The sequence below is a fragment of the Nerophis ophidion genome, linkage group LG23, assembly GCF_033978795.1.
Source record: "Nerophis ophidion isolate RoL-2023_Sa linkage group LG23, RoL_Noph_v1.0, whole genome shotgun sequence".
Classification (NCBI taxonomy): Eukaryota; Metazoa; Chordata; class Actinopteri; order Syngnathiformes; family Syngnathidae; genus Nerophis; species Nerophis ophidion.
Window position 1 is genome coordinate 3,334,160 of NC_084633.1, and position 9,510 is coordinate 3,343,669.

General features: G+C 39.1%; 2 protein-coding genes across 4 annotated transcripts in view; one reads left to right on the plus strand and one right to left on the minus strand.

Annotated features, from left to right (window-relative positions):
• The window catches only part of baiap2l2a (BAR/IMD domain containing adaptor protein 2 like 2a), a 70,273-nt gene that overhangs the window by 58,041 nt on the left and 2,722 nt on the right, over positions 1–9,510 (plus strand). The gene's annotated exons all lie outside the window — the stretch shown is intronic.
• The window catches only part of pvalb6 (parvalbumin 6), a 146,285-nt gene that overhangs the window by 8,038 nt on the left and 128,737 nt on the right, over positions 1–9,510 (minus strand). The window lies entirely within an intron of this gene.

The window sequence follows — 9,510 nt, forward strand, 5'->3', positions numbered from 1 at the left end:
GCTGTGCGTGAATGCACAAAGGTGGGCTTGTTTATTTTTTTGATTTGCTGGAGTGCTTATCAGACATATTTGGTCAATCCATGACTGCGAGCTAATTGATGCTAACATGCTATTTAGGCTAGCTGTATGTACATATTGCATCATTATGCCTCATTTGTAGGTTTATTTTGAGCTCATTTTATTTCCCTTACCCATGTCCTCTGAGTATTTAATTCATATTTGCATGTCTCATGATACATTATCTGTATGTAATATTGGCTGTATTTCTCATAGTTGTTTGTGCACCATGTTGTTCCAGACCACAGCAAACATTACCCAGCTTGCCAAAATTTTAATAAAGCCATTAGAAAAAGACAGCCTGCTGTTTCCTTAAACTTGGAGACACACATACAGTTGTGGTCAAAAGTTTACATACACTTGTAAAGAACTTAATGTCATGGCTGTCTTAAGTTTCCAATAATTTCTACAACTCTTATTTTTTTGGTGATAGAGTGATTGGAGCACATACTTGTTGGTCACAAAAAATATTCATGAAGTTTGGTTCTTTTATGAATTTATTATGGGTCTACTGAAATTGTGACCAAATCTGCTGGGTCAAAAGTATACATACAGCAATGTTAATATTTGGTTACATGTCTCTTGAGCAAGCTATACTGCAATAAAGCGCTTTTGGTAGCCATCCACAAGCTTCTGGTTGAATTTTTGACCACTCCTCTTGACAAAATTGATGTAGTTCAGCTAAATTTGTTGGTGTTTTGACATGGACTTTTTTCTTCAGCATTGTCCACACATTTAAGTCAGGACTTTGGGATGGCCATTTTAAAACCTTAATTCTAGCTTGATTTAGCCATTCCTTTACCACTTTTGACGTGTGTTTGGAGACATTGTCCTGTTGGAACACCCAACTGCGCCCAAGGCTGATGATTTTAGGTTGTCCTGAAGAATTTGGAGGTAAGCTTCCTTTTTCATTGTCCCATTTACTCTCTGTAAAGCACCAGTTCAATTGGCAGCAAAACAGGCTCAGAGCATAACACTACCACCACCATGCTTGACGATAGGATTGATGTTCCTGGGATTAAAGGCCTCACTTTTTCACCTCCAAACATATTACTGGGTATTGTGGCCAAACAGCTCAATTTTTTTTTCATCTGACCACAGAACTTTCCGCCAGAAGGTCTTATCTTTGTCCATGGGATGTCAGATTAATTTCAACCAGAAGCTTGTGGATGGCTACCAAAAGCACCTTATTGCAGTGAAACTTGCCAAGGGACATGTAACCGAATATTAACATTGCTGTATGTATATGTGACGGGTCTCCAGCCTTCCTCGTGTGGGTTGCAGTGCCGATCGATACAGGACGCATCGTAACAAGTTTGACTCTGATTTATTCTTTCAATAAACATGTCAACTTCTTGCCAGTCCGTCGCGCCGCTTTCTAGCGTGCTGGCTCTTCCTGCTCGTCGCGGAACACCTTTCGGTGTCCGGTGGCTGCGTCTGCTGCGGGGGCTCATCTTGCTCGGGGTCGATCTCGTCGCTCTCGTGGTCTTCGTTGTCGGGTGGTTCCTCTCCTACTTCTGCCACGATTGCTCCTCCCTCTCCCCTTTTATGCTGCAGCAGAAGATGCAGGGATTGAGCACAGGTGTGTTGTGTACGCACCTGACTCTGATGGCTGTAGTGTCGCTCCAGCCGTGCCCCGCCTCTCCGCTCTGCTGCATGCTCCGCCTCCTGGCCTCCATCTTGGCCAGGACCACCGTTTGGCCTGGCCCGCTGTCGGCTCAGCCTCTCCACAGTATACTTTTGACCCAGCGGATTTGGTCACATTTTGAGTAGACCCATAATAAATTCATAAAAGAACCAACCTTCATGAATGTTCTCGTGACCAACAAGTATGTGCTCCAATCACTCGATCACAAAAAAATAAGAGTTGTGGAAATTATTGTAAACTCAAGACAGCCATGACATTACGTTCTTTCCAATGTATGTAAGTAAAATCATGACGATACGAAGTACTCAAAGGGAGGAAGCACAGATGGCTGCCAACGCAAAACATGTAACATTGTAATTGCTACTGATGAAAGCAGGACGGAGGGCCGCGGACCAACTCAGCCGGGATTGAAAAGACCATCTGAGTCTTCAGCTGTCTTCACTTTGTCAGTCCTCAATGTCCTTTAGCTGCAGCAGTGAAAGGTGAAGACTGTGACACAACCTGATGGGCCCTTATGAAGTTACCAGCCCTTCTTTGACTTTGACTGATGCCTTCTTTTTCCTTAATAGGCTTGAGCACGAAGCTGCCATGGAAGCAGGTTGCAGACGCCAACGTCTTAGCTCATCAGGCTGTCAGCTGTTCTGCTCCATTTTTGGACACAATCGATACAACTCCGGTGGAACGAGAATACAAAGGCAGCCCGACCGGTAGCACGTTGCTCTGTATGTTTTATTATTGGGCTCGGAAGATTCCTATTAAAATGGAACTATAGTTTGTTTCACAAACGATCCTAATTGCATGGCAAATACAAATAATCGGTAACACTTTAGTATGGGGAACATTCATCCATCCCTCCATTTTCTACCGCTTATCCCTTTCAGGGTAGCAAGAGGCGCTGGTGCCTATGTCAGCTACATTCGGGCGGAATGTGGGGTACACCCTGGACAAGTCGCCCCTCACCGCAGGGCCAACACAGATAGACAGACAACATTCACACTCACATTCACCCACTAGGGCCAATTTAATGTTGCCAATCAACCTATCCCCAGGTGCATGTTTTTGGAGGTGGGAAGAAGCCGGAGTACCCGGAGGGAACCCACGCAGTCACGGGGTGAACATGCAAACTCCACACAGAAAGATCCCGAGCGCAGGATCAAACCCCAAACTTTCGTATTGTGAGGCTGACGCATCAACCCCTCCACCACCGTGCTGCACATATTCACCATTAATTAGTTGCTTATTAACATGCACATTAGTAACATATTGGCTCTTAATTAGTCATTATTAAGTACTTATTAATGCCTTATTATCATCAGCGGTCACTCGAATGAGTATGACGATCTTCCTGGTAAGGGTGTATCCCTTTATGGAGGATGCCTGTGCGTGACTTTGTTTAACGTGGGGAGAACTGGTGCACTGACAGTCACCACACGATCCTTGACAGAATCGCGTCAGGATCCAGTGGCATGGAGTCAAAGACGACTGGGGACCCTTTTCTGCTGCAGCCTTCTACTGCCATCGCACCCGTCGTGGTAGTTCTTAAATCCACCGTCTTCCGCCTGCTTCGCCGTTGAGGTCTTCACCGTATCCCTGGCTAAGGGGAAGTCGGATACTAGGCCTTTGTCAAGGGCCACCTGGGGTACAGTAGTAAAGGGGTCAACCTCCTAGTGCCCCAAGATGAAGTGAAGTGAAGTGAAGTGAATTATATTTATATAGCGCTTTTTCTCTAGTTACTCAAAGCGCTTTACATAGTGAAACCCAATATCTAAGTTACATTCGAACCAGTGTGGGTGGCACTGGGAGCAGGTGGGTAAAGTGTCTTGCCCAAGGACACAACAGCAGTGACTAGGATGGCGGAAGCGGGAATCGAACCTGCAACCCTCAAGTTGCTGGCACGGCCACTCTACCAACCGAGCTAAACCGCCCCAAGATCCCATAGAGGAGCGTCCACTGCCGGATGCATGCCCAGAACATGCCCAGGTCATGGCCTTATTATACAAAAACCCTAACCAAATAAATCTAAATTAAGTCTTTGTCTCTTACAAAATGTTCCCCAAGTGCCCAAATAACTCTTCATTAAGTCTTTGTTACTTAGAATATGTTCCCCATACTAAAGTGTTAACAAATATTCTATAGACGTCCTTTAGAATCTAACCATGTTCTTATTATCAATCTAAAAGTTTATTTATATAGAACGAGCCATACACAGGCAAATTGCAACAAAAAGTGCTCGACATTTTACATGGCATTCCACACTGCATAATAAAAAATAATAACAATAAATAAATAAAGATCCTTAAAAAAAATGTGTAAGAAAATATTTTAACATATATTAAAAGTACAGGCCAAAAGTTTGGACACACTTTCTCATTTAATGTGTTTTTTAGTTTTTTTTCATGACATTGTAGATTGTCACTGAAGGCATCACAACTATGAATGTACACGTGGAGTTATGTACTTAACAAAAAAAAAGGTGAAATATCATAATGAACATGTTCTTTATACTAGTTTCTTCAAAATAACCACCCTTTGCTCGGATTACTGTTTTGCACACTCTTGGCATTCTCTTGATAAGCTTCAAGAGGTAGTCATCTTAAAGGGTTTTCACTTCACAGGTGTCATAGTTTTGATGCCTTCAGTGACAATCTACAATGTAAATAGACTTAGACTTCCTTTTATTGTCATTCAAATTTGAACTTTCCAGTACAGATAGGAATAAACATTTCGTTGCATTAGCTCGTTGTAGTGCAGGATAAAAGAGTAATAGGGTGCAGATATAAATAAATATATTCACTGCACGGATAAATATATTGCACTTTTGCATATCTGTCCACGTTTTTGGATTTATGTTATATTGTCTTTATATTCTATAGTCTTGAAAGTAAGGAAAACACATTGCAATGAGGTGTGTCCAAACTTTTGGCTTGTACTGTATACAAAAATAAATTTTTTTAGCAATAATAATAATTAAAAAATACTTAATAGGAGCCTCAGAAGAGTTTTGAAATGATCAGAAATAGCCCGATTAAAATGGTGTTCCTTTAAAGTTTTTTTAGGTTTCTTTCTGTACTATCAATATTTCATATTTACAAGACACCTTCAACGAGTGTTTCTCGAACAATGCGTCGCGATTGTCATTAATTGTGTCTTCACTCCAGTATTCATGTTAGATCGGTTCAAATATACTAATAACATTTAAAAACGTATTTACAAAAATACTTTCCCATATACTCCGAATGATTATGAAAAGTAGAATTTGTTGTCTGTAACAAATTTTCCTTGCCGATACCCTCCTATTAGTGTTTTGGGTGAATAAACACCCTGCCTGTAATTACAGCATTAATGGTAGTTAGTTGCAACATTAACCCAGACAAGATCTTCCAATCACTTGGGTAATAAAGGTGACCTCCATTTAAAGTGTGTTGACATTAGGTTATCTACTTCAATGACATAGCCCTACACTTTTGGATCAATAGTGAACAGTACCACACAGCCCAGCGTTTATTATTACTTCCTTTTGTGACCTTTAGCACAAAGGTGTCCGTTGGGAAAAGAAACAATTCACTGTGAAATAAGGGAGGATAAGATTGATTTAGTGAGATGCCCGAAGTCAGCGTGTTCTCTGCGGAGTTGTTGTTATTTGTTGGTTGAAAGGAGTGCGGAAAGGTCTGAATGGTCCATCGTGTCTGCACCACCCCAAACAAGGCTCGTGGTTCATACGTTAGATGAAAGGCTCGAAATGGACTTTATTAGGTTTCAAGGTTTCAAGTTTTATTCACACATGCAGAGTACACCGCAGTGAAATGCTTTTTTTCCATGCTCTTCAGGTATTGCGTACAGTGGGATCCAAACACTAGTTGCAGAAGCTGATACACTAAATACCAAAAATACAAACATTTAAATAGCTCCTGTCATGTCTTTGTGATCATGTTCTGTTTAGTTATGTTCTGTTTGGTTTTTTACTCCATTAGTTCCTGTTTTTGCGCACCCTGGTTTGTTTTAGTTTCCATGACAACCATTAGTTTCACCCGGCTCATTTGTTTGGACTCACACACCTGTCAATAATCACAGCACTATTTAAGCCTGTAGTTGCCTGGCAGTCAGGCTGGCGACATCACCCTCTACACACCCTCCATACCAGGGAGCCATTAGGGCGGCGTTAAAGAGCCGCATGTGGCTCCAGAGCCGCGGGTTGCCGACCCCCGGCTTAGTAGGACACGACATAGTGGAAAATGGTGAGATTGTGCCAATCTCACTATCATTCATGCAGGGGATGGGCAATAACTGTTCCCTTTTTTCATTTTTACAGCTTCATTGTGCTTTATTTTTCATAAATTGTCCGAAACTGTTCAAATATTAATGTGTAATACTTCCATTCCATTGCTATTAATGATAATAATGATAATAACTGGAATTTTCTGGGACGCAAGAACATCGAAAGGTGTTTTATGTACCGGTATGTTTTCATAGATGCAGGTTGAGGAATTAAATAAAAATGAAGCCATATCCATAAGGGTTTTATAAGTGAATTATCTTAAAAACACAACATCAAATAATATGCTAAAACAGTGCTTCTCAAACTTTTTTTCACCAAGTACTACCTTAAAAGAAAATAGCTCTCTAAGTACCACCATAATGACCAATATTAAAATACAGTAGCGTATTAAGCCCAAGTATTCATTAAAAACAAGGCAGAGGTTTTATTTAATATTTGATCTAATATTTTTGGCCACTCTAACATTACACACAGTTTGAACAGTAACACCGTGTTTGAATATAGAAGAAAAAACAAAAAACACTGAACTATAATCAAGTGATTCTTTGATGTACCACAAGATCACAGGGGTCAAATTCAAGGCCAGGGGGAGGGGGGCAGATGTGGCCCGCCACTTCATTTTATTTGGCCCTTGAAAGGCTGGAAATAATATGTATCAATAAAGTACTTGTAACATGTATTATTTATTTCTATTTTGGGAGAAAAAAAAATGTACTCCATGTAATCGCAAATTATGTTAAATATTGTGTAGTTATGCAAAAATGTATTATCAAACATTCTAACCATTTTTTTTTTAAAGAAACCAATACTAATAATAATAATTTCAAAGAAAGTTATTCATCAAATTGTGCCATGTAAAAGTCGCAATAGATTTCATGGCAAAAATTGTGAAATTTACTGTGGTTTTTTACAGCACTTGTCTCTAAATGGGAAAAAAAAACAGTACTTGTTTTACTGTTATAAACTGTGGTGCCTTTTTGGCTTTTACAGTAATACACTGAAAAATCTACAGTTGTTGATTTGCTGTTTAAAAAAAAAAAAAAGAAGAAAAAATGATTTTATTGTAAAATTTAAGGTTTTTTTTATTTACAGTAAAAAAAAAGTAATTTTGAAGTAAAATTTTGGCAACTGAGCTGCCTTTTTTTGTTCTATTTTTACCATTAAAACAGCAGTACTGTTTTTCCATTTACAGTAAAATACACTAAATTTTGAGGTGAAATTATTGCAACTCACCATGTATTTTTTTACATTTTAGTTTTTAAAAGATCTATTAATAAAATGCACTAAAAAATGGTGTAATAAAAGTATTCGCTGTTAGATGCGGCCCTCTGGGGCCAAACGTAACTACGATGTGGCCCTCGGTGAAAACTACTTTGACACCTCTGGCACACTACCGGTACACGTACAGTACATAGTGGTACCTTGCCACATCGCGCATCAAATATTGCAGTTTTCCCACATTGCTGATTTTGTATTTTTCATTTTTAAGCATATATTTTTTCCCTAAATTAAGTATTAAAAAAAATAGAAAGGACTAAAATGTCAACACTACAGTCGTATCGGCCATTAGTGGAGACCAAACCAATCATAGCATGCTGTTCAGTATCGTGGCCACTGATTGGCTCAACCTCAGGTAGCATTACTACATTGGATTAAAAGAGTGAAAAAATTACTAAAGGGTGTTATTTTATGTCTAGAGGTATCCCATAATGTTAAAAATGCATTTAGATGGTCGTAATCGTTTTTTTATGCTCAAGCTATGAAAATATAAAATTTATGACTCCCGCTTTTGCGGAAATTAATTTAACAGCGATAAATGCGGATTACTGTAAATTTTAATGTTTTATTATAACAATCATATATACATATTTAATACACATTTAACTTGAGATACTGTATTATGTTTGTGGAGCGGGTTGTGGCCTGCGGGCCTGCCGCGAAACGGGGTGTGTCAGGACCGACCTCGAAGACAGCGACAGGTGCGTAGATGTTATCTAATCACCTGTTGCCTTTATTAGCAGCAGCCGGTATGAGACGAGTAGACGAGAGCAACCACTACATTTGGCACCCAACAAGCCGGACCAATTCTGGGTATAACACTGTTTTATTTTCCTCACATGGTGCAAAATATTTTGCTTTTCAACAAAGTGTATTTTCTGCGTCTGTGTCTTTCAGCAGCACCTCCAACTCCCACTACTCGTCTCATCACAGCTGCTGCTAATAAAAGCGACAGGCGATTAGATAACAAGGCCCAGCTGGGCTATCTATGCACCTGTCGCTGTTTTCGAGGCCGGGCCTGACACCCCGTTCCGTGGCAGGCACGCAGGCCACACCCCCTCCACAATGTTATAGTAATTATCAGTTATAGTCGAGGTTTCTGTGGTTTATCCGTTATGCAGTGCTCAATACCGGGGTAGAGCGGAATATACGTTAGGTCAGGAAAAAATCCCCTGAAGAGCAGAGAAACCTGCAAAACAGGCTTGTAGGGATGAAATAGCCTGTTTTTTTTCTTGACCTAACATAATTATCAATTATATAGATTGGGCCTGATTTTTCATACTGGATATCAATCCGATATCAGAAAAAGACAAGCATGAGATAATATCCACTTGCATCTAAAATCCCCAAAATAAGCAGTCTAACAAAAGATAAACAAGGGGTTGAGCAGCTACGCTGCAGCTATGCACACAATAGCACACAGGCCAAGACATACAGTACATAGCAAGTATCCTTAATTGAACGATATTGCAGTCTAAAATATCCCAAACAAGTATAAAATAATTACAGTTTTTATTCAGTTGTGTCCGCATCGTTCAACTTACTGCTTCATTAACATAACTTCATGAATTACTGTGACAACTAGCCAGAGGTGGGTAGAGTAGCCAGAAATTGTATTCAAGTAAGAGTACAGTTACTTTAGAGATTTATTACTCAAGTAAAAGTAAGGAGTAGTCACCCAAATATTTACTTCAGTAAAAGTAAAAAGTATGTTGTGAAAAAACTACTCAAGTACTGAGTAACTGATGAGTAACCTGATTACGGCAACAAATAATGCACAAAAACATAAAAATAGCAATGAACAAATTCAGAGCCAGGAATATCTCTTAAGCAACTAAAACAATATTATATATTAAATAATAGTACATTAAAATAAAATGAAAAAAAATGGCACATTGAGCCACAATAACTTAACAGCACCATAGTCTCAGTAGGCATTCATTGATTTGATTGATTGATTAAAACTTGTATTAGTAGATTGTACAGTACAGTACATATTCCGTACAATTGACCACTAAATGGTAACACTCCAATAAGTTTTTCAACGTTTATCAATTACTTAGTAAATGACCAAGTCGAGGTGATCTACCTCATATATACATACACACACATCATATACATACACACACATCATATGCATACACACACATCATATACATACACACACATCATATACATACACACACAAATCATTTATACACACACATATCATATATATATATATATATATATATATATGCAGTGTATAATT